Source organism: Aquarana catesbeiana, linkage group LG06, assembly GCF_042186555.1.
Source record: "Aquarana catesbeiana isolate 2022-GZ linkage group LG06, ASM4218655v1, whole genome shotgun sequence".
Taxonomy (NCBI): domain Eukaryota; kingdom Metazoa; phylum Chordata; class Amphibia; order Anura; family Ranidae; genus Aquarana; species Aquarana catesbeiana.
In genome coordinates, this window is record NC_133329.1 from 308,319,977 (window position 1) to 308,325,976 (window position 6,000).

Genomic DNA, 6,000 nt, shown 5'->3' on the forward strand with positions numbered 1-6,000 from the left:
TTCACTTACTACGACTTTCTTATTTGGCGCATTGAATATTGTGTATTTATTTAAACGTTTTTTCATGGTTTCTATTGAATGGGTCCATCAGGTCTCAATATAGAGACTTGAATTGGTTTATCTCCAATAATTTTTTAAATTTAATAGTGCATCTTCATAAGGGTTTAGGTATATTATTTTTTTTTTAGGGATGAACGCATTATGAATTCTGCTACGTATTATTTATTCACCATTTACTAAGTATTGTCTGTCATGTGCTTTGACAGTTGTCAGATAGATAGATCTTTCTTTTGGTTATGTAATCACCACTGGGTTTATTTTTTGCTACAGAAAATGCTGAAAAAAAAAAAACATCTTAGTTTCTGTTATAAAATTTTGCAAATAAATAATGTCTTCATGAATTTGAGCCAAAAGACTTTGGTGTCTTGCAGGAACATAATCAGTCGGTGTGCAGATTGGTCAGTTTAAGAGCAGGCAGAGACATGGTCAGCCCAGAGGCAAAGGATCGGTCCAGGCAACAGGCAGAAATGTAGTCAATAAACAGGCAAATCAGAAACACTGATTCTAGCTACACTTGTCAGGCGGTACTGTGGCTGGACTCTGGTCATCAGAAACTGTGACTGGCTGCACAATTAGGGTTCATTTGCACATGAGGTTGGGGGATTGTAAAACCTCACTATTGAGCGGCGGTTTTAGCACAACAGTTACACCCTTTAGTTGCAGAGCCAGTGGCTGGGGGTGCACACCTGCCATGCTTAGCTTCACAGCTGTGGCAGGAATTATATTCCCTGTACGTCCGCAGATTGTGACCCATTCAAGAGAATGGGGTTGATTGTGTGTGGTCCAAGGGACTAAAGCGGGTGGTGAGGAGGCCATACAATGCCTCCTGTCTGTCAAATGCTTTCTGACAAGCAATCCAAACATTGACAGATCTTCAGAGAGCATTGCACATGTGAACAAGTCCTTATGGTGGCTGATCAGGAACACGGTAACTGGGGTGGGGGTGATTAGGGACCTTGTGAGTGGATGGTGGTGATTATGGACACTGACTGGTGACAGTATGTATATATAAAAAAAAAAAAAGTTTTTTTTTCTTTTTTTTTACAATTTTGATTATATATATTACACACATACATACATTGTGTGTATATATATATATATATACACACATACATATATATATATATATATATATATATATATATATTTTACACATACCATCATTTTCTTACTATACTGTCATTTGCAGCTATAAGCAGCCCGCGGTATCATAATCACTGTGCCCAATCACAGCGTTCACTATACCTGGACTGCTTAAAGCAGCCTTATACCAAGCACCATGATCCGCTGTGTCTACTACTACTACTACTACTGCAGGGCACTATAAAGTCCATCAGAAGTCACCCCAATTTCCTACATGGAGAGGCAAGATCTGGCACTAAAATAGAGGAAAGCCCTTCAGCTAGAAAGTAGAAACCCACAGAAAGACCACATGCCTGACGAGGGGGCCCTCCGTGGCTCCGAAACTTTGCATTTATCTTTGTGATGCGATTTCTTTCATTAAAAGAAACCTGAGGATGGAAGTTGTCGATCCATGGTGTGCTGGCAAATATGTACACTTGCTTGATGCTGAACTGGTAATCGCTGTAGCACCCACCTTTTTATGAGCCATATTTGCCAGGAACATGTGCGATAGGAATATTGACCACACAGAAAGACCAGGCACCTGATTCTAGAGGGGGACAGATTCACTGCTCACAATCACTGACCCCATAAAAAAACAAAAACAAATACAGTGGAACCTCGGTTTGCGAGTAACGCGGTTAACGAGCGTTTCGCAAAACGAGCACTGCATTTCTAAAAATCCTAACTCGGTTTGCGAGTCTTGTCTTGCAAAACGAGCAGGATTCAGGCCAAAAGCGGTGTGCCATACCTCTTTTGGCCTGAGATGGGGGGCGACAGAGCCGAACAGCACCGATCGTCGGCGTTCGGAAATGCACGGAAACCCCCGAGGACAGTTCGGCTAACCTCGGCAAACCTCGGAAAGGCTCATGAATGGAGTCTTTCCGAGGTTTGCCGAGGTAAGCCGAAGTGTGCTCGGGCCTTTTTGGCCGTTTCCGAGGATCTCCGGCACCCCCCGCCTCTGGCTGCATGCGGTATTGCATCCCATTGAAGTCAATGCGGAACAAATTATTTTAGTTTCCATTGACTTCAATGGGAAAACTCGCTTTGATATGCGAGTACTCTGGATTACGAGCATACTCCTGGAATGGATCATGCTCGTAATCCGAGGTTCCACTGTACACACATGATGTGAATGTTCCTGGACAGTCGGAAACAATGAAACTGAGGATGAGGGGGTTGAATGAGCTTTTAACTGTGCTTGTTTCAGTCACGTGCATTTTCAACAGCTGCCTGGATTAGTGTGCAACATTTAGTGAAAGTACAGTTATACCTTAAAGCTGAACTCCAAGCACACAGCTACATACACAGATGAAAAACATATGCAGGAGTAGTTTTATCTGCTGAAGGATTTAGATTTCTGTCCATGCAGTTCTGAAATGTACACAGATCTGTCACACCACATAGCCCTGTCCGGGTGGGTAGGAAACCTGACTTTTCTCTGCTGCAGTTCAGTAACACTTGCAGGGCTACTTCTCACCCTTACTTTGTGAATGAACAGTTAAAGTGGTTGTAAACCTCAGACATGAAATATGAACAAAGCATATCCCTATATAGTGTGCGCTTGTCTCAAAAGCACTAAGTGACAGTTCTGTCTGTTGCTTCATTTCTCTGTTATCTGCAGGAGTCAATTCTGACACCAAGAGAAAAAAGGTGACAGGGAGGGATCTCCAGCTGATTGACAGTCTCAGCTCTGTTCCTGTGTGCAAGGTGGTGTGTCCCTTTCCTCCAATCAGCTCTCAGAGCTCTCTTCGTCAGCTCTCCTACTCTTTTTTTGTAACAGCTCAGACAAGCTTTATAAATTCTGGACTTTGAATGGATGAAGAGAAGACGGCAGATAAACAGGTACAACTTATGTAGGAGTATGTTTCATTTCTGTGCATCACCTGAGGATAGTCCCTTCACAGGGTATATGGAAGAGTTTATAATCACCTAAAAGGAGCAGCAGCACACAGATAAGATCTTCTCTCTGTCACCGTTTTCTCTTATCAGCAAGCTCCTTTCATTGCAGCACAACTGATACGTTTCTTATGCTGCTTCTCCCTAATCAAGCCAGAGCCCTGCTGTACAGGTAGTAAAATTCAGGTACTTGCGTTGCTGCCACATAAAATTTACTTGAGGATGCCATCATGAATACAGAGTTAGGTCAATTTGTATCTGCCTGGAGTTTAGCTAAAATCACAAAGTGCTGCAAGTACAATAATAAATCATTATCTAATGTTTAGGTCTCTTGCACACTTGTCTGGAGACTGGCATTTTTCTGCACTAGAAAAACACAGGTCTCCGCTAGGGCATACAGGTTGAAAATGCAGAGCAAAAATCTGAAGCACGTCTGCATTTTTCGTAACATCGCTTGTCTGTCTTTGCATTTCTAAACACAGAAGCTGAGCTGTGGTGCAAATAAATTCGTGAAATGTCACTTTATTGAAAGTTTAAAAAAAAAAAAAAAAAAAAAAAAAAAAAAAAAGCAAAACAGTGCCTTGCATTGTAAAAATACAAGACACCGCCTCTTAAGCCCATACAGCATGGAAAGTAGCCTGCACAGAAAAACAGCTTATTTCCCTGTGTGGGTAGTGTGAACAAGCCCTTATAAATCTGTCACAATTCCCTGACTTGCAGACCCAGCTCCCACTTCTGCTCAGGCCGCCTAGGCGACTCTTCCTCTCCCCCTAGGCGGCCCCTTCCTCCCTGGAATCTTCTGGGACATGTCACAGGTCCTAGAAGATTGCACGGCCATTCAGGACGTGCAGCGCGATGTGCACACCTGGCTGTGAAGCCACAAGCTGTCACAGCCGGATGCCCGCATTAATAATGCCGGGGAGGGGTACGGGCGGAGGAGAGAAGCGAGGCTTCGGGCGCCCGCATCGCTGGACCGTGGGACAGGTGAGTGTGTGTTTATTAAAAGTCAGCGGCTACACTTTTTGTAGCTGCTGACTTTTAATAAACACAGAACCGGGCGGAACTCCCGGCAGCCTAACTTTTACTAGTTTTTTTTCAGTAACGTGCTCGATATATTCCTCTTATGGTGAGAGAGACATTTCTGCATATACACAAGCAAGCTTCATTGTAAACAAATGCTGAAGCTGTGGATAAAAAGAAGAATTTTAACTTACTTGTAAAAGTACAGAACACAGACATCTAATTCATACATCATGTGTTATAGGCTCATACCTTCTGGGGATAGGACACTGGCAAGCTTTTGAGAACTTGTGACCTTGGGGTGCCTCCCCTATAACTCTACCCTAATCTGTGAGTCCTCAGTTTTGTAGCAATCAATGGGGAGAGACAAAGAGTAGAGAAGGGGACCTATATTCTCTGCTGTACTCCAAAATATAGAATTTACAGGTAAGTTATAATTCCTTTTATTTAAACCCCACGGTACAGGACACATGCGTTTTATTCATACATCATGGGATCACAGCAATGAATACAACTAAGGCAAAAGAACTGTGCCAACAAGCCCAACAAGGAGGGTAAAAACTACCCAGGTCCAGAGTACCGCTGCAAGAACCTTGCAGCCAAAACAGCGTCTGACGGTAGAACATATGCCTGTCACCTTGAAACAGTATGAATAGAAGACCAGATGGCAGGCTAACAGGAACAGGTGGAAGGGGATTGATGCCTAAAAGCCCAGGATGCTGCTACAAGTGTGGTAGAGCGTAGACCGTGTGCATACCAGCGCTGAAGGAATTGTTTTGGTTCTCAGCATCAGTTTTAGCGTGTAAACTTATCCACCTAGCATTGGTGGGTTCCCTGTGTGAGAGTTAGAGGGAAGTACAATTAAGAACGTTTTTTATAAAACAAGTAGTAGAGATCAGGTATGCTGTAATGGGTCTGACAACAAGCAGACCGTGTAGAGAGACATCTTTAAGATGCTCAGGAGCAGGCACAAAGATGACAGACAATGTTGGAAGGGTGGTCCTAGGCAGACCACAATCTAGTGGTTGCTATGTATGATGGAGGGAACTCCTATAAGAAAAAAGCCCCTAGTTCTGATTGATGCCCAAGAGGCTATTTAATTACCCGAAAAGGATAAAACCCTGGTAAAATATTCTAAGGGAATATCCCTGATGGGTAAGGGGTGGTTTCTGCAAAGCAGAAATAACTAGATTAAAGTCACAGAGGAGCACCGAGTACCACAAGGGGAAACCGATACAAGAAAAAAACTTGAATACAGGCTTTCTGTGAGAGGTGAAGTGCAAGGATTTTGAAGGGATAAAGTAAACAACAGTGCAGCACTTAAACAATATGTAGAACAAAGAATTAATATGCAAGCATAAACATTTGTGTCAATTAAAAAAAAATATTTAATGAGTACTGTCCCTTTAAGTGACATAAAAATTATACATTGATAGGCGAGAGTCTATTAAGAAATAATTATGCAAGTCTGTGCAAAAGGTTGTAAAACAAAAATAAAAGTAATTCCAAAAAAAAAAAAAAAAAAATAGAAAAAATATGAGCGTGTCTCCTTTAAACAATATCCACATGATTCGGATCCACTTATGCACCTTTCCACAGTGTTAACAACCACCAGCACACTCATGTGGCAGCTTAGATTATAGGCAGCTCGTGAGCATGATGACATCTCCCAAGAGAGGAAAAGATCACAACTTATGGACACCAGGAACGGTCCTTTTAAGGAGAGTAACCCTCTGGTTATAGTATCCGTTAGATGGTAACGATCCAAGGCCAGCGAGTATAGTGTGCAGTTATGCATCTAGCAGCAGCGACGTGATGTCGGCACTATATCTCCAACCTACGTATGTTGTGTCCAACAGGACATCTTCAGGGGACCTATTGAAGGGATAGATCAGGCTG